The 24,031-nt window shown below is 40.8% G+C and overlaps 1 protein-coding gene across 1 annotated transcript in view; it reads right to left on the bottom strand.

Moving 5' to 3' along the window:
• The window catches only part of LOC107124740 (protein diaphanous homolog 2-like), a 220,000-nt gene that overhangs the window by 132,300 nt on the left and 63,669 nt on the right, over positions 1 to 24,031 (bottom strand). The window lies entirely within an intron of this gene.

The following is a 24,031-nucleotide window of genomic DNA, read 5'->3' as shown; positions in this document are numbered from 1 at the left end:
GAATAACATTTTCTAACAAAAAATAAACCCCAAACAAACCAAAACTAAAAATAGTCTCCTGCTTTCTGTTTGATTGAAAATGTTCACACACAAAAAAACAATACAGGACAGTAAATACAGGCACTGGAATAGTTTTTTTAAGTCTGTGTTAAAATTATTAATAGATTACACTTTCAGCAGCTGAACAAGTCCTGTAGAATATGGACAAAAATACCAGTGAAGCTTAGAAATAAACCTCTTGCCAAGTCAAATATTCAGAATCTGGGAGAACTTAACATCTAAAATACCAACCTCTAAAGGTGTGAAACAAGGTTGCATTTTACCTCCTCACCTTTTTAATTTATTTCTAAATGACTTAGCATTATCATTAGGGCCCATCAGTGGCCATCCCCCTAAATTAGGATCTTATGCAGTTCCTGTCTTACTTTATGCTGACAATACCACAATCCTTTCTTGTTCTCGAGTTGGTATTTTAAGATATTTACAAGCTTTTCACAAATATTGTCAAGACAATTCTTTAGTCATTAACTATTCAAAATCCAAAGTATTAGTTTTCTCCAAACGCTAGAATCCAAAAAAAGTGGTTTATAGGTAACACAGAAATTACCTAAGTAAAAAACTTTAACTATCTAGGCATCACCTTTCAACATAATTTAAATTAGGTAACCCATAGATTCCGAATCACCACTGTAAGTGGGCTATTACCCAGCTCAAACAGTTCTTCTTCACTAATGGTAACCAGTGTGTTCCTGCTGCAATTAAGATTTTTGAGGCCAAAGTTCTACCTCAGATGCTTTATGGCATCCCGGTCTGGATAAAGGCATTCAACAACAATTTAGAGAAAATTCAAGCAAGATTTTCCCGACAACTTTTAGGAGTCTCTAACTGTACACCATATTCAGCAGTTTGTATAGAATTGGGCCAGCATTTTAGTGAAACAAAAATTTGGCTAATAACCTTTAAATATTGGCTCAGGTTACATTTCCGAATTTCTTCAAACTCTTTACTTTCAGAATTAAAAAGTGATCTGTATAGTATTACCTGGCTTTCAACTATCGGGAAAAAAATCCAACAATTGGGCTTTTCAATCGATTCCTGCCCTTCAATAAATCTGCTATGTTTTGAACCATAAAACAAAGGCTTCTTGACCTAGAATTTCATAACTTAAATCCTCCGCAACCTCATTTTTCTTCCCAGGGCAAACTAAACCTTTCCATCCAGTAAGGGAAAATAGCCAGCTACTTTTACAACCTTGATCACCCTTCTCATTGTAGAGTTTTTACATTGGTCCGACTAAATACTGTCCCCTCAAAAATATTAACTGGTCAGTATAACAAAGTCCCTTTCCATGAAAGGTAATGTATCTGTCCTCTAAAATCGATAGATTCCTCTCCACTATACCCTAAACACTGTGTTAACAATGACAGTATAATTCAATGTCTATTAAATGACACAAACCCAGACATCACAGATCTGGTTGCTAGGTTTTTGGCTGAAGCGGTTAATGATAGATACAAGCTTTCTGTATGATCTGCCTTGCTGTCTCTGTAATGCCTCCTTGCTCATATTTTATGTATTTTATTGTATATTTTACAATATGTATTTTATTGATATACCATTAAAGGTATTTGATTTGATTTGAATAAACTATTGCCACTAAATCAACTGAAACACAACATTAATCTACAATGACATGCCTTTGGAAAAGGTAAAAGAGAATATGTATAGGGGATGGTATGATGGTATCTTATATAGCCTCCTTCTATGATGCCCCCCACACCATGCATGCAGCCACCTGGGCAGGACCATGCCCACTGGCTCCCTTGTTTGGGTCACCTTTACAGCGTTAGGGAATTGAGTGGCATTCCCAACTCAACTAACTGTGTAATCATACACCATGGCATGTTCCAAGAAGAAACAGAAAGAACATGTATCACTTTATACAAGCATTATAAAAAGAGATAACTGCAATTTTTAATATAATAGGAATTTGGAAAGTTCTTCAAAATATAATGTGCCCAATTAGTATTCGGTGAAAACAAAACATAAATATTTATTGTCTTTTCAAATGAAATGCTGCGATAATTGAACTTCTCTCCATCTAGAATGTGTCTAATTACCCCAACAGAAAATATCACTTGAAGACACAATTTTATTTTAGAAAAAAAGGGCTCATCATTTCGAAACCTACTTGGCAACCAGGACCACCTTCTCTTCAACATCTTTCAAACACTTATGTCTCTCTCTGTCTCCCCTCCCCCCTTCACACAAATGGCACATTAAAATATAACTTCTGGATTTTGCCAATTGTTAATTTCTTTCATTGCAACTTAATTAGAACCAAGCAGAAGGAATGAGAGTGACCTTGGTCCAGTGGCCTTTAACGTTTGGCCATGCAGAGGAGATGCAGGCAGGTGAATCAGCTGAACCTGAATCAAGCCAACAATCCCGTGTAAAATGGCATTGTTCAGGACAGCATTTTTATAAAGAGAATAGGACTGCAGTATAATAAAACGGTTCAGATGGGAGGTTCTCTGTAAAAAGAACAGGATTGCAGTCTATCCCAGTGCTTATTCTGTGTTTTACCATGTTCTTATTGCACTGTCTTCTCCTTTTATTTTGCTGTATCATGTCTTATACTTTCAGTTCTGTGCTGTTTCTTTCTAACTCTTGTAATCCAAATCCTATTACATTATTTACTAGATGTCTTATGTTGTCCGATTACATTGTTTTATATTGTGGGATCCACCTTGAAAGTCAGCTAGGCTATAAATAAAGACTAGCTATAAATAAAGTAAATAAACTAACTGACAGAAGTATACACTTTTCCATCTTGCATGAGTCCAGCTTCTCTTAATGAGTCATCATGGAGCCTGCTCCTGCTATACTCAGCACTTCCAGGTGTTCATTAGGAGTACTTTTCCTCCTTCCATTTAGGACAACTTCTGCAAATCTCTCTCCTGAGAGAAACTGGCCATACTCACTGTCTTTGCAAACTTAAGGCTAGGTCACTGTGATTACTGTATGAGGGACCTCACTTGACATTTGTTTGGAAATGATAACAATGCTGAGCATAGCCGGCATTATGGCTGAAAGTTATCATCCAGCCAAGACTCTTATGATAGCTAACCACGAATGGACCAATCTAGAATGCAATAAACTAGAAGGAAAATACAAAAGAACAAAAAGGAGAACAAACTAACCAACCAACCCAGTGTAACATCAACCTAACTGAAACAACTTTCTTTTTCTGCTGCCTCCTTAGACAGGCAGACTTCTTTAAGCAAAGAGTTCTGCAATAAGGGTACCACAGACAGGACTACACCAGTCACTATTATGAGTTGAAAGTGGTCACAAACAAGACAAGACCTCCACTAAAGATCTTAAAGCTTGAGGTGGAGATGTCTTCTGGTTCTTTTACAATTTATTTTTATAGTGTAATTTTCAAATATTTTATAGTGTGTCTTCATTTCACCTTGACTGGGATTTAAAACATAAAATTAATCATCCTAATGTGACAATAGGAAGATTTAAACTAACTTTCCTTTCTCAGTTAACATACGTGTGTTAGTGTTAACAAATCTGGCAAGTAATACACACTGAAGGTGGTAAATACGGCAGCAGGTATCTTTGACAGAACGTTTCTGACATGGGTAAACCATGGTAACACAGCAGGGTTCTAACTCATAATTGTAACATGCTGGATACAAGTCTATAAATAAAAACAACAACAACAAACTTCCTCACAAGGAAGAACCCCCCCCCCCCTTCCATACCACAGTTGGATAATGTACTGCAAGGGAGGCTATTCATTTTAGGAAGGTTGCTGATCTCTCTCTCTCTCTGTATGTGTGTCATGGGCCACCAAGATGCTTCTGACTTATCGTGACCCTCTGAATTAATGACCTCCCAAAAGTCCTATCGCTAACATCCATGATCAGGTCTTGTGAATTTAGGGCCATGGCTTCCTTTACCGAGTCTTCCCCTTTTGCTGCTGCCTTTAATTTTTCCAAGCATTATTGTCTTTTCCAGTGACTTTTGTCTCCTCATAATGTGACCAAAGTACAATAGCTTCGGTTTAGTCATTTCGGCTTCTAGGGAGAGTTTAGGATTTATTGGTTCTAGAACCCACTTGTCTTTTTCAAGGTCCACGACATCTGCAAAACTTTCCTCCAACACACTTCAAATAAATCCGTTTTCTTCCTGTCAGTTTTCTTCACTGTCCAGGTTTCACATCCCTACACAGTAATGGGGAATACTACAGTATGAATTTATCTTGATCTTGGTTGCCAGAGACACAACCTTATACTTAAGAATCTCTTCTAGCTCCTTCACAGCTGTCTTTCCCAGTCTCAATCTCCTTCTGATTTCTTGGTTGCATTTTCCCTTTTGATTGTTGATGGAGCCAAGGGATAGAAAATCTTCAACAATTTCCATTTCTTTATCATCAACCTTGAAGTTGTGTAATTCCCCAGGAGTCATTACTTTTGTCTTCTTGATGTTCAGCTGTAATCCTGCTTTAGCACTTCCTGCTTTAACCTTAATCAGGACAGGAGTCATTTCAAGTCTTCACTGTTTTCTGTCAGTAACGTGGTATCATCTGCATATCTCAAAATTGTTAAAGTCCCTTCATTGAACTCTAATCCAGCTTTCCTTATGATATGTTCTGCATACAAATTGAAGAGACAGGGAGATAAAATACATCCATATCTGAGACCTTCGCCAATTGGAAACCATTCTGTTTCTCTATATTGTGTCCAAACAGTAGCCAGAGTACAGATTGTGCATCAAATAAATAAATAAATAAATATTGGGCACACCCATTTCTTTTCACACCAACCGTAACTTTTCCTCATCTGCACAGTCTAAATCTTTCCTCAATGAAACACAAGTTGATTTTCTTCTGAAATTCTCTGGTATGCTTCACTAACCAATGTAAATTTGCAATATAATCTCTAGTGCCTCTGCCTTTTCTGAGTCCAGCTTGAACATCTAGCATTTCTGGTCTGATATATGGTAACAGTCTTTGTTGTAAGATTTTGAGCACCACTTCACATGAGAAATTAATACAATTGTTTAATAGCTGCTGTGGTCATTGACATCTTTTTCACAACTGAAATGTAGACAGTGTTTCCAGTCTCTAGGCCATTTCATTTCCCATATTTATTGGCATGTTCTTGTTACGATTTTGATGAACTACATTTCTCTGGCTTGGAAATGCACTACTGATATTCCATCTACTCCAGGTGATTTGTTTTTCCCTATTGCTTTGAATGCAGCTTTCACTTCACTTTCTAAAACTGCAGATTCTTCTCCAAAAGATTCTTTTTGGAAGGAATCTGCCATCCTTTCATCTCTTCTATATCTATATAGTTCTTCACTGTATTGTTCCCATCTTTTCTTTATATTGTCCTCTTCAGCTAACGATTTTCCATCTCTCAGCATACCAAACCATAGTTTTAATTTCCTTTTGATTTCTTAGATCTTGTGGAACAGACCTCTTGCTGTTGATTTCTAGATAGCTTTAAGGAGAGGCAACTAGATGGCTTTCAAGAACAGTAACTCAGTGGCCTTTAAAATAATGTGCTGTAATGAGACACAGCATTTCTCACAGGACTTCTGAGAGTCATCCCCACCACCAGTGTTCTCTCTAAGCTGAGTTAGTGTGAGCTACCTCACAGTTTTTGTAGCTCCAGCTCACACATTGTTGTCTTAGCTCAGGAAGGAGGGCTCCAGAGCCAACTAATTTATGCAGCAGCCAAATCGCTCGCTCACACCTTTAATCCCAGCAGCTCACAAAGTAGAACTCTTGCTCACAGGACTCCACAGCTTAGAGGGAACATACCACTGATAATTAATCCCCTATATCAAAATTAATCCTAATCAGTTGAGACTAGGATTATTGCCCTACTTTCTTCATACTAAACTGTAGTATGCATAGTGACCCTAGCCTTCAAATTGTTGTTATTCTACAGTTTTTCAAATATTTGCTTTTCTCTACCCTTAGTAGCTAGCAATAATTTATTTTCCCCATCTCATACACTTTAAACAAGAATACAGGTTTGGGTACGGGGTCCCCACTCTGTGTCCCATGTAACAGTCACCTATGACTTGCAGGGTCTCCTCAATGCCCAAGTGTGTCATGCCCAATTTGGATTGTTACTATGTTGTGCAGTGAGAAGGGTCTGTTGCCAGTTTGGTGTAGCGCCAGTTTGGTGTAGTGGTTAAGTGCGCGGACTCTAATCTGGGAGAACCGGGTTTGATTCCCCACTCCTCCACTCACAGCAGCTGGATGACCTTGGGCAAGCCGTCTGTTGTGGGGAGGGGAAGGAAAAGGAGTTTGTAAGCTGCTCTGAGATTCCTCGCCCCACCCACCTCACAGGGTGTCTGTTGTGGGGAGGGGAAGGGAAAAGGCGTTTGTAAGCCGCTCTGAGACATCTTTGGGTAGTGAAGGGCAGGATATAAATCCAATCTCTTCTCTTCTTCTTCTGTGTACACTCATGAGTCTCCCTAACGGGCAAATATCAAGGAGATGAGGGGGAGGGTTGAAGCCTCTTCTCCACATGGGCCAGTCACATTCTGAAGGTGCCACCACTGAGGCCAATCCAGAACTCACATGCCTGCTCCACAGAACACAGAGTGGGAAGCCCAGACCCAACCCATGTACTCCGTAATGTGTACGTCAGGTGCTTTAGCTCTCTCTCTCCTTGTACACGGCCGTCTTGAACTGATCTTGCTTCTTCCTCAACTAGATGTTACCCTTATATTTTCTGACTCCAGCTGTCGACTGAATACTGAAAATGGAGCAGATAAATCAATTATAAGAAACAATCGATCCACATTCTAGCTCATATATGCTTAATAATTGGCAGAGTTAATATTAACAAGGACACGTACAGAGAAGCATACACCAGACTGTTAGCTTAATCAGATAATTCCACATTTAACACACAATTATTACCGAACTATTTACAGAGGTACTGTAATCAAGTCAGTGAAACATCATAACAGGAAAAAAGGAATGGGAACAAGATAATTCGTAGCATCTAGAAGCACATTATAATAATGCCAAGGAACAAGTGTGTCATTGAAGTAGACACAGTTTGCTTAATATATCCATGAATAAAAAGTAGCCAGTTGCACACAATGAGAGGTAGGTTTGTAGAGCACCTGAGGCTCATTTGACACTAAATGTATCTTGAAGGGTTCAGGGCAGTGTACAACACAGTCAATGTACAAGGTTAAAATGTACAATAAATAACTAATTATAGATAAAACCAACAAACAGTAACTGATGGTATACATTGCATTACGCTCCCTTCCTAAGGTAGATCAGGGACCAGTCATGGTAAGACCACAATGTGGGCCATTGCTGTCCTCAACCATAGGCCTGTTTTACATGCCCTGTGAAACTGAACTAGGTCCTGCAGGGCACGGATGTCACCAGGCAGAGAGTTCCACCAGGCTGAAGCCAGGGCTGAGAAGGGGGCAACCAGATCACCAGTAGATTTTGAACTTCTGAGTGTAAAGCTCTTTGGGGGGCAAACCGTGAGAGGCGGTCCCACAAGTATGCTGGCCCCAGACTGTTAAGGGCCTTGAAGGTCAAACTGAAAACTTTGAAGTGGATCTGGTATTCAACTCATAGCCAGTGCAGCTGGAAAAGCACAGGCTGAATGTGTGCCATCATTGGGGTACCTGTATCTGTGCTGCTGCATTTTGGACAAACTGTAATTTCTGGGTAAGCTTCAAGGGTAGCCATACACAGAGTGAGTTGCAGTAATCCAGCCTTGAGGTGACTGTTGAATGGATCACTGTAGCAAGGTCAGGGCTAGAGAGGAAGGGAGCTAGTTGCCTGATCTGGCGTGGTTGGAAGAATGTTAGCCTAGCAACATTTGCTACCTGGGCCTCCATAGATAAGGAGAGATCCAAGAGCACACCCAAGCTCTTGACGGTTGATGCCGGTGTTAATGGCACGCCATCAAGTGCTGGGAGTTGGCACCCCAACTTCAGGTTGCACCCCCTCAGCCACAGGACCTCCATCTTTGATGGGTTCAGTCTCAACAGGTTTTGTTTCTGCCATTTCTCGTAATTCCATTATTGCTTTAAAAAACTCAATTTAACTGAATACTGTAGAAAGTATAGAAAGCAACTGGTTAAGAAACAAATTTACACACCACCACTGATTGGTGTGAAATTAAATTTTATATAAAGAAACAATGGCAAAACTTCACCAACAAGCAATGGCAAGAACTTCGTCAACATTTATTTGTCATACAGCAAAACATTCTGATGCGCAATGATAAACTTGGAGCTGGATCCAGCCAACTTAGTCATTCACTCTTGACCAAATCCCCTCCTTATCATTTTTTTATTTTTTTATTTATTTTTTATCCCGCCCTCCCGACCAAGGCCAGCTCAGGGCGGCTTACAGATGGATAAAATTCCCATAATACAATCAAATAAAATAACATATGTTAATAAATACAGCATTAAAATTCAAACAAGAAAGTGCTAGCAACATTCCTCCTATTCCAATTGACTCTTCGGCCTTCTGCAGCTATCTCAGGTCATTGGCACGGGCTGTGTTTGAGGGATCTGCGGGCCAGGGCTCCGCCAAAGTAGATATTAATTCTTTCAGTGGAGGTGTTAGTGGTGGCAGCTCCAAAAGCCTGGCAGAAGAGCTCCATTTTACAGGCCTTGTGGAACTGCAAAAGGTCCCGCAGGGCCCTAGTCTCTTTCAGGAGCTCATTCCACCAGAGTGGAGCCGCCACCAAGAAAGCCCTGGCCCTAGTTGCCACCAGTCTGGCCTCCTTGAAGAGCCAGCCAGTTCTGGGTCCCCAATCACAGTGTCCTTTGGGGTACATATGGGGAAAGGCGGTCCCTTAGGTATGCAGGACCCTGGCCATAAAGGTCAAAACCAGCACCTTGAAGTGGACCCAGTATGCTATAGGTAGCCAGTGCGACGTCTTTAGCACAAGTTGGATGTGCTCCCGAATCGGGATTCCCATCAACAACCTGGCTGCAACGTTTTGCACCAGCTGCAGTTTCCGGATTTGCGACAAGGGCAGCCCCATGTAGAGGGCATTACAGTAATCCAATCTCGAGGTGACCATCGCATGGATCACTGTTGCCAGGTCATTGCATTCAAGGAAGGGAACCAGCTGCCTAATCAGCCGAAGATGGTAGAAAGCCGACTTGGCAGTAGCTGCTACCTCAGCCTCCATTGGTATCATAGCCCAGGTTCCACATGTCTTTTACTAGTCCAGGTCCCATGGCTCCAAATATAGCCTTTTTGGGGCTATATTTGCTTTTTTTTTGCCAGTGGAAAGACCGGCCAGATCCAACTCTTTGTACTTCCAGTGACAATTGCTGAGAGATGCTACAGTACAATCATTGCTGAAATACTAGATCCAATTATGAAATTTCTAGGGGTCACGCTGACTTGGCACCTGGGATTTGTGGGGCCCTGCCATGCACACATACCTTCAAGGGTAACTTTACATACACAAGCCAAGGAATGCGCACATAGATTTGCCTCTTCCACCTGACTGAGCTGGAAAATCTATCCATGCAGGAGCTCCCTCTGTGCAGTGAAGCCTGGTTAGGAGACTCAATCACTGCAACTGCTCTTGATCCTTGTGAACTGCTGCAGCACAAACAGCACAGTTGGCTGACATTTTAACCATTCAAGCTACTCTTTCCTCTGAGCTCTGTGAACTGATGTCAAGGCACTTTCTTTTTACCTAGTTACAACTACCTGTCTCGACAATCTTGTCATTTCACTTTTTCTTTTTGTAAGAACCTTTCGTTCCTTTTCACGAATGCTTCATGCCTTTGCAAATCTTCATCTTTCCAAACTGCTATAGGCTACTGTTTTGCTTTGAAGCAAAATGGAGTATGTGTGTGTGTGTGTGGGGGGGATGCTGCAAGAACAGCTGGCCATGTCTGCTCATTTGTCAAAGAGGATTTGGACTGTCTCAATCCACACAACTCAGAAAGACTTATCTTTTTTTTGCTGCTGCTGTAGCTGATCTGTCTACAGCCAGTCTGATACATGGCAGAAAAAAGAAAGGCTGTCTCCTAGAAGAATGGAGCACAATGCAAGTGAAAACTATAAACTAAGAAGTAAAGCAATAAAAATAATGTAAGCAATCTGACTGTTCAGATAAAATAAAACCTAGCACATGAATGCCAAACCTTTTGCATCGCCTGCCTCCACACCTGTCTATCAGAAGCAAGGCAACAGTAAACATAAATGCTAGAATGCCCTCAAGGACTTGGTCATCTGTTCTGTAAATCAATAATTTCTTAACCACCCATTAATTCGAATGGTATAGGAATTCAACTGCTGGGATCTCTCTTGATGAAAAGACTACGAAGGCAAACTTAGAGGGTTTGAAGGCTAATGTTAGGATTCAGAATGTGCATATAAAACCAATAAAAATGCTAAGCTTTTACTTAAAAAGAAATCCAGATTAGCCTTTATCTGCCTATTTCATTCAAACGATCTTTCTCTAAAGGTAAGTAGCAATGAAGATGGATGTTTTTATTAGTTTGAATGCTTATTCTTTAAAATAACTGGGGAATGCCAATGGCGGACTCCAAAACAGGGCCTTCTGCAAACTGAAATTAAACATACAGCAATTGCACTCACCGCCAAAAAGAAACAACTAACCTAGTATCTTTGAAAAATGTTGCTAATATGATTGCTTCACAATGACGGACGGGAGTTCATGACCCGCACCCCCCGTGAGAGGTTTAGCCAGACATCAACATTTTGAATGCTGATGGGGGTTTTTTTAAAGAAAAAATATGAATGTGCATTTAGTGGCTCACCTGTTGGCAGAAAACAAGGAATAAGAACAGCAATGATAGCCTCTAAAATAATAATAAGGTGGAATCTGTAGATGTGCATTCTTTCTATTGATGACTGCTGTATTGTGAAAAACAATATATCATGAAATCAAACACAACAGGCATACTGTCTAAGCACCATGAACCCGATATTTCACATCACAAACAGCTCACAATTTCAGTAGGAAGTTAGAAAAAGATAAACATGCGTGTGTGGATCAGCTAAATTTATTGACAAGAAGCTCTATTGTTTGAAAGTGGCCCACAGCACGTATTATTAAGATAACTACCTTGAGTTGAAGAGATTCAAATGGGAAAACTAGAGAAGAGTAGTGACCCCTCCTCAGACAAATAGGGTTAAAGTTGATTGGACAGGTCAAAATTTAGCTCTTCAGTAGTTAGAAATCTATAGAAATCAGGTTAAGTCAGTGAGGCATGTTTATAAAGTGTCTAAAACAGTGGAGGACAGACTTTATGTTTTTGGGTGCTGCAACCCCTCCCCCCCCCCCCCCCCCCGAGCCTTGGGAGCTACTGGTCACAAAATGGTGCCTGAGTTTGTGGAGCCAGTCACAAAATGACAGCTTATACAACCATTACAGAATTTCAGAGCAGGTGTACAGTGCCCAGGTGGAGAACTCTTTCTTCTGCTGTTTTCCCAAAGGGAACGAAGTCACCAAATTGTTAAGTTACCAAATTATAACTTGTCCTGCAGGTAGGGTTGCCAGCATCTAGGTGGTGGCTGAAGATCTCTTGCTATTACAATTGATCTCCAGGCAACAGGGATCAGATCACCTGCAGAAAATGGCCACTCTGGCATTATATCCCACTGAAGTCCTTCCCCTCCCCAAATCCCATCCTCTGCCACTAATATTTTCCAACCTGGAGCTGGCAACCCTACCTGCAAGGGGAAAATGATGCAGGGGGAAGAGACAATGGAACACTCCCTTCCTATGCAGAACAAGTGTGTTTATGTGTGAAAGAGCAGAGGCAGATGGTAAAGTATGCTGGTGCTGTCATTTTCCTATCAAAAACAAAGGTGGGTGCATATGTGTGCCCTCCTTCTCCTTCACAAGAAAAAGCTAAGAGGAGAGAAGCTGCTACAGTACCTGTAAGGGGAGGATAAGAACATGATCACAGAGGCAGTGGAGTAGAGGTAGATAGCTGTTTTGAATTGTTTGGAAAGTGATTGGTAATTTTCAAGTGACCTTCAGCCCACCCCTAGTCTAAAATACTCTTTGGCCATCTTCTTTGAAGAACCAAACTAGACATTGAATTAGATGCACAGCTTTGGATGAGTACAGTTATCATTTTAGTCCCCTACTCCCTCTCTGACACGCACACATATCTAGTAAAAGTCATTAAAAAGCCTTACACACCACAGCTCTCCATTTAATAGTCCTAGAGGCGACTTCTTAGAATACAAAAATAACAGAACAAAATACGATGAACAATAAATAAGCTAACAGCAAAATGCAATGCTTCACCTATCAACTGCAATAAAACAAGAACAAGTAAAATTTAGCAAAATAATTAGAAGAGATCAAATTGGTAAGAGCCTCGGGGAGCAGTCAGAAGGTGGAATGGGGGAAAAGCTAAATGAACCAACCCCCTGGAAAAAAAAAATTAGTATAGTTCCCTGAACTGGATAGCTCATGACAGCACGATCTCGTCAGATCACAGAAGCTAAGCAGGGTTGGCTCTGGTCAGTATTTGGATGGGAGACCACCAAGGAAGTTCAGGGTTGCAAGACAGAGACAAGCAATGGCAAACCACCTCTGAGTGTCTCTTGCCTTGAAAACTCTATGGGGTTGCCATAAGTCGGCTGCAACTTGATGGCACTTTTCACCATCATATAATTATCTTGTATTATAAGACTAAACATTCTGCATGTCTCTTGCACCACTGCAAATCATTTGCTGTTGATTGTATAGGCAGCCAAACACACAGAATTGTGAGGTCTTCACACAAGGTGTGCTCCATCAGACATTATGATGGAAGGGGAAGATCAATGTGTATTTACTATAACATAAAGACAGTACTTTGTTCTTCTCCACAATACAGATAACTCGAAAGGATGCAGCCAGTTCTTTTGCTAAATCTGGTCCAAGTCCCTTCTTTAGTACAGATCTTGTCCCCCATGACTTTTGACCACATGGGTTTCACAGTCCCTGAAAGCATCATTTTGAGTGGTCAAAAGGTTCCCCTTCCTCTCTTTTCACCAGTGGAAAAGCTGGTTGATGATTATCCAACTTTTTCTCAATGCCTATGCCTAAATTATTTTCTTCTGCAAAGATGCTTTTCTTTGGTAAATACCATTATTATTGTGGTTTTCGGCGACTCGCGAACGCACCCACGCCATCGAGCTCTGATGGGTGTGATTTGGATCGAGGCGGCAGGGAGGGGGTTCAGAAATCTTCAACCCCCCCCACAAAGCTCTTGAAGGGAGCTTCTAGTCTGGAGCACTGGAGGAGCCGCTCTCAAAGCCACAGCTGAAGGATGAAGGCTCTTTTTTGCTCCTTAAGGTCCCGCTGCCCAAAAGCCAGCAATGCTCAGAGACGTTATGGACCAGAGCGTGCAAGGACTTAAGCAAATGACTTTCCCTATGGGATGACATCCAGTAACCCACCCAAAAAAACCAGTGAGTTAATGAGTTTCAAAAGAAAGACAAAGTAAAGAGGGTGGAGGACAGTGAAACGGCAAAGCCCCATAGAGAAAGAGGGGGGACTCTCAGAAGAACCCTACCCTATAGCGTAAAAAGCAGCGAAACGGGAAGCAAGCCGACAATAAGCTGTTAGAAACCCATCCAACCAAAGCAGATCACAGCGGGGCTTGTTATTCAGTCCAGAGAAAAATCAAAGAACTTTTAAGAACTGTTACCTTAGAATGTTTACCTTACTGTAAACAATGTCGCAACGTGGGGGAAAAATGGCATCCAGAGGCAGAGGCACCACAGGAAGCACCAGCACAGCATCAACAGACACAAGACTGGAAACTACCACCAATTTAGCTGGTATGGTTTCTGAAGCCTTGCGCCCCCTGCTGGATCAGCTGATGAATCTCAACAAAAAGTTTGATGAGTTGCAGAAGGAGTTGAAGGAAACCAAAGACAAATCAAAGAAGATGGTCAAAAAGTTAATACAGGTTGAAACTAAGACCACAGAGATGGATCAAAGAATGGACATTGCTGAGAAAGAGAGAGCTTCTGAAAAACAACAATTATTACAATTGCAAGTGGAAAGATCCTTATATGTTTAAAGATTACAAGGGGTATCGGAAAAATAATAATGAAAATTTAAGAGAAACCTTAAGCGAAGCACTGACCCCCTTGATTAATAGCAAACCTGAAATATTGCAAGCGGACATAGACATGATTTATAGAACTTGTTCAGAGTTCGTGAAGAAAAATAATCTTCCAGGGGAAATATTTGTTAAATTTGCAAAAAGATCAACAACAGACTTGATACTTAAAGTATCTACTGCCACAGCATTAAAAATCCAAGAGGAAGAGATAAAAGTACTGAAAGATGTACCATATGAAATACATAAGAAGAGGAAGCAATACAGAAATATTACAACATTCCTTCAAAAGAACAATGTCCAATACCGATGGATTTTAACAAAATTCCTTATATTCAGCTACAAAGAGAAGAAGGAAAAGATTGACTCTCTCTTTAAAGCAGAAGCTTTCCTGAAGCAGCACCAAACTCCAACAAAAAAAAGAAAAGAAGAAGAGGAAAAGAAGACGACCGAAGAAAATAGCAACCATCAGGTGTTAGCCACTGACAGCTCCTCATCTACTTCAGTGTCCCTGGGTGAAATCTTTGACTGACTTTGATTCTGATTTGGGAGCTACTGCACCCAGATCTTATAAGGTTAAAATCCCCTGGCAGAAGAAGAAACGTAAAGACAAGAAGACATCTAAATGAAGATCTAAGATCTCTCTATGACAGAACTTAAAGAATTTATAATATTGCTCATATGCGATACTAAAATTAAGAAATGTCTTGTTCTTTCTATTTGAATACTTCTTGCTTAGTAATAAAATGGTTTATTGTAAACTTGATTTTATAGGGAAATATCCAAAGTGTAAGATAGATCATTATTGTACCTTGCTACTCTGAATTTGCAGTGTGTATTTTTTTGCAGCTTATAGTGAAAAGCAATAAAAATCCATTAAAAATACCATTATTATTATTTTAATAAAGGTCATGGAGTATAGAGATTAGAAAGGAAATGCATGAAATAGGCCACATTTGGTACAAAAGTTTCTCCTGCAGGATTACACTAAAAACAAAATCAATTAAAGTATACAAAGTTAATAAAAATTAACTTTAAAGTAGTTGTTATGAAACCTTTTTCAAGTAGGAAAAAACGATATGAATGAACAGCAAAGCAGGGTATAACAACTGTATATAGGGATAAGGAAGAGTTAAAATGATTGAAAAAAGAAACTAATTCTAGGGATGAGTGGAGTGGAAGGAGGGAAGCATTTGATGCCCAAAGGAGACAGCATTCTTATGTGTAAGGTAGCAACTGCAAAGAACTATCTGCTAAAGTATTAGAACCTTATTGGCTTGTTAAATCAAAGGTATGAAAAAGCCTTAATGATTAAAATTAAGGAGACCATGACAGAGACTGAAAACAGAAATAAACAAGCTTTAGTCGTTTAAGTATAAACCAGCTGAAATGTCATTGCCGAGCTGAAGAAAAGATTGCTGGGAAACAGGTAAATGATCTGCTACTGAAGGAGCCAGTTGAACAACAAGATTCTGGTACTCCCCCATGTTCCGATTAGGTTCACAGAAGTAGATCTCTTGCATGCAGCTGACTTACAGCTTAGTTTCCCCAAGAAGGAAATCAAAAATTAATGAGTTTCTCACATACGATACATCTTGGGGTTTGACAAACAGATCTTTACACACCAATGTAGTTGCAAAGAGAATCTCGGAGGTAAATTATTAAAAAACAAGAAGAAAGAGACTGACTGTAATGTGCAAATCTCCTTGGATATTAAAGATGCAGTTGGTTACAAAGCGGTCATGCACTGATAATGGAGACTGGCTGGGATCCCAAAGGTCTTCCTTTAAATTTGCCTAACTATGGGGAGGGGGGGGGAGTTATTTGAAGTTGAGAGGGGGAAAAGTATATTTCCCGTTCCAGCCCATTAGTAGGATGAGCTGCTGATTAACAGGAAGTTAAAGTACAACACAGAGCAGAGCAATGATTTAAAATTTCTAACTATTTTTTCCAGCTTTGACTAGAGGTGGAAAAATAGCAACTTTTCTCTCTCTCTCCTTATGTAACAAAATATTACATGGCGTGAATGACATACTGTACTGAATGACAAATTCAAATAATTAATTGTTCTGATGACAAGAAATAAAGAAAACAAAAACCGCACAAACCAGTATCCAAAGCAGAAGGCAGCATGCTTTCTAGTCGGTGGGCGTGAAATAAGTGAAAGACCATGCTTGCGCTCCATGGGTGGGGAACAGCTTTGTGGTTCATGCAGACACATCATGTATGGCACAGAACTACTGAGAGATGTCATAAAGGATTATGATTCTTGGCAAGCCAGGCTATTGTTGGGGGGGGGATCAGCTCCACTAACTGACATATCAATGTTATAGAAGCAACAATCTGGCAGAGCGATGTGGCAGGAGTCTTCAATCCATGAGCTAAACACAGGCTTAAAAAAAATATCTAGCAACGTTATATTCTCAAAGTTTGCACACTTCTTCTGCAAGTCATATAGCAGAACACCACAACAGATCAGGGGTCCCCGACCTTTCTGAGCCTGCAGGCAGCTTTGCAATTTTGAAAAGGAGTGGTGAGCACCATCCCAAAACGGTTGCCACCAGAGGTAGAGGCAAACACAAAATGGCTGCTGCAGGAAGTGGAGCAATACAGTCCTCATTGTTTTGCAAAAGAACTGCAGAATGGGAATGAAAAGAAAGGAAGGAAAGAAAGAAAGTCTAGGGGGGAGGGAGAGAATCTGGGGATTAAAATGAAACAAAGAAAAGTCTGAGGGTGGTATGGGCCATACACTGACTAAGGAAAGCCTGGGTGCTTACTAGTCCTCCTGAACCTTCCACTGCTGTATTTGCTATTGTAGCCATGCAAAACCCTTTCATTTGAATGAAGGCAGCCCAAAACAAGTCCTGCCTCATAGTGGCCCCACCCACTTTCTGAAAAGCTTGGTCAGCAGTACTGGTGGGTAGTGGGTACCATGCCAGGGAACCCTAGACTAGATTATTAACTGAAAAGGCTTCCAAACAGAAGTGTCTCAACATTGAATGCTACCATCAGCTCAATATCCATTGCAAAACAATGTCATGAGTTAAATTCATGTACCATACACAGAAGCCACAACAAAAGGGGAGAATCGGACAGAGCACTTGGTATTTTTAGAAAATAATGGCTGTAGTCACTTTCCACTAAACGTAACATTTGACGAGTTAAAGCTATTCTAAAAATCTTAGATGCTTCAGTGTCACACTTTTTAAGGAATGGAACTTACAAGTAGTTTAGTTTGCCGTTATTCAGTAATATTTGTTTAAATAATGGTAACAGCAGCAGCAACAACAACAACAACAAAAACTCTCTGTAGGAGACATCATGCAGATCAACAGGTTAAAAAAAAATGAAAGGATTAGTATTCCATGTTTATCAGCTTCTTTTAAAAACTTAGCCCAAAGACACATAATGATCAAAAGTGACATCTATCACCCTCTCTGGTGACTTTACCACAGATTCTTCAGAGATGGCTTCAAGTACTCTTCTGTATTATCTCTGAGACGTTTTGTCCAGTAGTGGACACCAGTCCCAGCATGTTGCTGATGATTTTTTTTTAAATGTACCTGATGTCCCACACGAGTCTATTCAGGACATAAAATGGTAACCAGAGAAATTACTCTAATCCTTATGTGATGTGAAAAACAAACTTTTCTGTGGTGGAACTGAAAAAGACTCGAGAGAAAACAGAACGGAAAATATAATATTCATGCAAATTAATTACAGCAGTATTTGTTCAAAACACCAGTGAATAATCAGGATACCGATGCTATTCATAACATACATTTGAGGCATGTGGGGTGTTTATAATTAGGCGCTTTTAAATGAATCTAATTTTCTCAAGAATAGAGACAATACCAGTTTTCACCATATGGGGCCCATTAAGAGAAAAGACATCACATTAAAATGACTGGAAAATGTTACCTTCTGATGGCTTGGTCTAATCAAAATTGAATGAAACAATGAGGCTTTGGGTGTCAATTATAACAATGTTTTGAGACACTACTCCTAGAAACTTCTATTCGGGCTTTTCTGCTGAAATAAATGGAAATTGTGCAGGCTATACTCTTAGCCAACTAAGACTATAGCATGCACAAGAAATTCCTGAGTGCTCTGTACCAACTTTGTACTGCTTCCAGGGACTGTCAAATATCAGTCATTTTTTAAAAACTACATTTGTTTATCAAGCTGAACAGAATGATGCACCTCAAAAGAAAAAACAACAACAACAAGTTAGCGACATCATTTCATAGTTGCTTGATGGTCTTTAAACTACTGGACATGGTGAAGACTTGTACTGTCTAATTCAAGTATTCTGGCCGTGGACAACAAAAACCCTCCTTCTGGTTCTTCTTGGCTGATCTACCAGGAATCCCTTGTCACTATGTATGGATTCCTATCATACAACGGCATGACTTATTCACTACACCAGCATCGGTCCACTGAGTCTAACAACTTTTACATTCCTGAGGGACACTTCCCACCCTACAATTGTACTCTTCTTCTTCTTGTTATCTATCTATCTATCTATCTATCTATCTATCTATCTATCTATCTATCTATCTATCTATCTATCTATCTAATCTATCTAATCTATCTAATCTATCGACATGTATGTATGTATGTATGTATGTATAAAGATGTACAAGTACCACTTTCATGCCCGTAAAGGGTTGGAAGAATCACACTATGCTGTCTTCCACTCCCATCTCCCCTTTGGATGTCATTAAAAAAAATGCTCCTGTCCTCCTGAATCTGTTTTTGTTGAGAATTGCCACTGAAGAAATGTTTTAACATTAACTTTGACAACCAAGGCAAGCTTTACTAACAAGGGATTTAGGAAACTCAAAATTACACTGGATTGTTGGCTTGGTCCCCCCCCCCCTCCAGTCATAAAGGAAATATTTCTGAATTGATATCTCCAATGAGGCACTTTGATTAAATATGTCTCACAACTTTAATCATTCCATTTTTTATCTTCTTCATAGATGCCTACTTACCCTAGACCGGTAACCTCTCTATTAAGTCATTTCCCTGAAACTGTCAACCCACTGCATCAAAATGGTTTGGACCAATCAACTGCTTTCTACTGTCTTTATAACTTAATACCATAACTTAATACATTCATGCATCAATCAAGACTGCCTGGCACTGCCTTAAAGTTAGCCGCCTCATCTGAAACAAGTATCAATATGCAAATGTCCCAAACTAAAAAGATGGAAACTCAAAGGCAAGTGGATTCACAGTGCTGTATACTCAAGTCATAAATGCAGACACACAGCTTAATGGGTGAACATCTGTGTTATTTTGCTTTGCCTTAAATATCCCCTTCTATGTTTGTTCAATAAATGTCTCCTCACTTATTAAAGGCTTTGTGTGGGAAGCAAGGAATATTTCTCTTCTGTTCCATAAAGCCAACAACACCTACAAAGACCTGCAATGATGGGGGAAAAAATGAGGAAAGTTGTTTTGTACTGTTTCCCAACCATATGGCATACCCATGAGGAACTGGCATTTCAAAAATACTTCTATTAAAAGGTCTCTCTCTGTCCTTGATTATACTGCTCTCCAATTTATACTCCTTCTCAAGACCATTTTGTTTAGCAAAACATTTCCCGAACAAAGGTAAAACTCACTTTGTCTAATCACTGCCTATTCTTCAGCTTTCCTTCGCTCACTTCTAGTTATACAGGCTGGTTCTTTCCATGCTGACTGATACGCCTGGGAATACCTCTGTCATCAACTCTGAACTCCTGTGTATTGCAGAAGGATGCTAGGGGCATGATCTAGGGTGTACAGCTAGACAATTTTATGTGGTACACAATGCCTATATAACTAGTGTTGCTACATACAGATCAAAGGACTGTAGTTGTTACAGCATTTCAAGAGGAGAGGTGCCAATACCTCGAGGAACTGTAAAATAGTAGTGTGAGCATCCTGTGATGTGGCATGGAGATTAGAATAAAACAAGTAGAGGGCTCACAAAGACTTGCATGGAGTGTGTGTGTCTCCTTCGCCCCTCCTCTACTATTGCTTCTTACCTGCCTCTCATTGAAAGCCATTACAGCTCTTCCCTTTTTCTGCTTCCATCCCACCACAAGGAAACCTATCTACATTCCACCCCACATCCAGCTTTCCCTCCTTCCCTCCAACTGGCAGCTTCTCCCTGGGAAAACACTGACTACACTTCATGGTCCCAGTTGCTGGGCCCTGTTGCATGGTGAGGACCCTACAAGGAATTATGATGGGTATCATTCTCCCTGAATCTTCCTCCCCACACTATTTCATCTTTCCCTCCTCCTGGCAGCCTCATATACTCAGCTTCCCTGCTTTTTCCTCTCTTTCCCACCCACCTTTTTATCTATCCTCCATCTACAGCTATATTTATTATTCACTTCATATATACCCCACCTTTCTCCACAAACATTCTCCCCTCCTCCATTTTATCCTCACATCAAACTTGTGGGGTATGTTAAGTTGAAAATATGTGACTGGCCCAGAGTCACAAAGTGAACTTTCACGGCAAAGCAGGGATTTGAACCTGCTCTCCCAGATCTTAATCTGAAACTTTAACCACTACACTACACTGGCTATCATGGGGTAGTTGCTGTTGAGCAGTAGGCAGCAGCTGGACCTAGGTGAGTCATGCATGTCACATGGTTGAAGTCAATCAGTGGTTGCTGCTGGGTCTTGCCCTGAAAAGTCCTTCCTCAAAGGCCAAAATAGCATTGAAAAATGGCCCCATTCCCTCTCCCTGACTTTTACTAATAAAAACCAAGGCATGAAGGCTGGCAATAATGTTATGGTAGCCTAGTGATGGCCACTAAGGACATATGTTTCTTAAAGCTACAGGGAAGACTTCTATCATTTTGGAGGGTTTTATCCCTCCAGTGTATTTTACTTTTAAAGATTTCAGAAATTTCTCCATCCTGGTGCTTTTCTCAGAAAGTTCTGTCATCTATGTCTATGGAAAGAAGAAGAGGAGGAAGAAGTAGAAGGGTAGGTTTTTATACCTCCCTTTTCTCTATTTTAAGGAGTCTCAAAGTGGCCTACAATCACATTCCCTTCCTTTCCCAACAAGCACCTTGTGAAGTAGGTGGGGCTGAGAGAGTTCTGAGAGAACTGTGACTGGCCCAAGGTTACCCAGCAGACTTCATGTGGAGGAGTGGGGAATCAAATCTGCTTCTCCAGATTAGAGTCTGCCACTGGCATCCAGTCCACATTGGCATTCACAGATGAGGCCATGTTGAGAATTAAAAATATTAATAACGACAAGTAAAAAGGTAAAGGTAAAGGTTCCCTTGCTCGGAAGCCAGTCGAATCCGACTCTAGGGTTGCGGTGCTTATTTCCGTTTCAAAGCTGAAGAGCCAGCGCTGTCCGAAGATGTTTCTGTGGTCATGTGGCCGGCATGGCTAAACACCAAGGCAAACGGAAGGGTGTGCCCCCCCAAAAATTGGCCCATTCGGATTTGGCAAAATGAGGCAGAATCAATTTTGCTGGCAGTAAGACTCCCATATGTCAATTTTGTCAGTACCAGCCCATTCGGGAGTCTTTCAGCCAGCCGAATGTCAATTTCATCCCCATTATATCCAATGGGCCATTGAAGTCAATGGCAAAAACACGGGGTATATTCTGGGGGCTGGACGGAAGGGGGTTTGAGGGAGAGGCTCCAAACATGCAGGGTAGCTGCTGGAGCCTCTCCCCAAGATACCCACCAAGTTTCAAAAACATTGGACCAGGGGGTCCAATTCTACAGGCCCCCAAACAGGTTGCCCCATCCCCTCCATTGTTCTCTATGGTGGAAAAGTTACTTTTTCCCCACGGTGCTGTTAGTGGCTCGGGGGGGGGGTTGAGGAAGAGGCTCCATTTTTGGGGGTGCATTCGGTTCGGACGAACCGAATGTACATCCCTAATGGCAAGTATTTTTAATGATCAGCATAGTAAGAGATGGGAGTTAGAAGTTTAGTATATGCCTTTATTTTAACTGGAATCTCCTATAGGTTTTTATGCTACTACCCACTCTAAGCGAGGGCCCCTCAGTGGGGTACCCATGGGTGCCACTGTGCCCAATGACTCATTTCTTGATGCTCAGATATTTTTAGAAAGTGGGTGGTTCCAAGTGAGGCTTTTGCCCAGCAAGGTTTCAGACTGGATATTGGGGATTTGATTGACTCTACAGATTTTTTAAAAAAGTTGCTTGGGCAGCAGCTGCCACCACAGCACAAGCATCTTGACTGTGAAACTGACATTAAGCTGTGGCGGCCACTTTATTGTTGTACCCACCACACTGTCAGAATTCCAAAGGTGCCCACAGGCTCAAAAAGGTTGGGGACCCCTGCTCTAAGCTGTTACAATGGATAGGTTACAGACCCAGTATGCATATCTTTGTGAACTGTGCTTATGTTCATCCTCACCTTTGTTACAGTGCTTAGGATGCTGTTGATCATGCTGAACTGTTTTTATCTCAAACAAGTACAAGCTTGGTCACAAAAAGGATTAAGGCTTTTTTTTAAAAGAGGGCATTGATGACAATAAACTGAAAAAACAAAGTAAGCACAGGCATAAAATTATTTTTATTATTATTAGTCATTTTGTAGAAAAAAAGAGGTGCAGGAGCTCATTAGCGTAACTCATTAGCATAATTTATTTGCATATGTCACACACACTGAAATCACGGGAAATGTGTCAGAAGGCAACACCCACTGCTCAGGCTCCACCCCCCAAATCTCCAGGTATTTCTCAACTCAGATTCATACCTGGGTCTCCCAAATCCTTGTCTGGAACACTAACCACTACACAACACTTCATGGGGCAGCAGTTGTTGAGCAGTAACAAGCAGCTGGGCCTGCATGAGTTATGCAAGTTGCATGGTGTCAAGTTGTCCAGTGGCTGCTGTCAGGCCTGACATGTTCTTCCCCCCTACATTTTACTGAAAGAAACAAATGCTTGAAGGCTGGAAATACTGCTATGGTTGACAAACAATGGCCACTGAGATAACTCCTTTCATATAGCTATTATGGGTGAGGGTCGACCCAATGTATTTTCAGCTACCATCAATGATGGACGGCAGTTGTCTAGGTACTTCCCTACTGGTCCGAATCTTCCACAGCTAACAATGTTTTTTCATGAAGATGTTTTTGGCTGACAAAATTAAAGTATAAAGAAATCATAATAAATCTATTTAATTCTTGACAAGGCCAAATTTGTGGATAGTTGGATCCATAAACAAACAAGGCAGATGTTTCTACAAAAACTCTGAAATCAAAAACATTATTGTTGTTGTTAGCCATTCAGTCATGTTCAAATCGCCAAAATATTTTGATCTTGTCAGCCAAAAACATCTTCGTGAGAAAACTTTCTTAGCTGAGGAAGATCCGGACCAGATCGGGGACTGTCTCCATAGGGTATAATGATCCTCCCCAGGATCTATTTAATTCTTGACAAGGCCAAATTTGTGGATAGTTGGATCCATAAACAAACAAGGCAGATGTTTCTACAAAACCTCTGAAATAAAAAACATTGTTGCTGTTGTTAGCCATTCAGTCATGTTCAAATCGCCAAAATATTTTGATCTTGTCAGCCAAAAACATCTTCATGAGAAAACATTCTTAGCTGAGGAAGATCCGGACCAGATCGGGGACTGTCTCCATAGGGGGTAATGATCCTCCCCAGTTGCAGGGGGAGGGCAGGCTCCCATCATTGAAGGGAAGGCAAATTGCCTTCCCTTCAATGAAGGGAGCATGCTGTCACTGCAACGCGACTCCAGAGAGGGAGGATTTAAACTTTAAACTCCCTCAGTATTTGGAGTCACTCCACATAGGCGGAACACACCTTCCAGATGTTTCTACCTGGCAGAGGGGCCAGTGCTGGCCCCACTGTCAT

This window comes from Gekko japonicus, unplaced genomic scaffold (genome assembly GCF_001447785.1).
Source record: "Gekko japonicus isolate JY-2015 unplaced genomic scaffold, Gekko_japonicus_V1.1 scaffold2004, whole genome shotgun sequence".
Lineage (NCBI taxonomy): Eukaryota > Metazoa > Chordata > Lepidosauria > Squamata > Gekkonidae > Gekko > Gekko japonicus.
The sequence above is the reverse complement of the archived record's forward strand: the minus strand, read 5'-3'. Positions and strand labels throughout refer to the sequence as shown.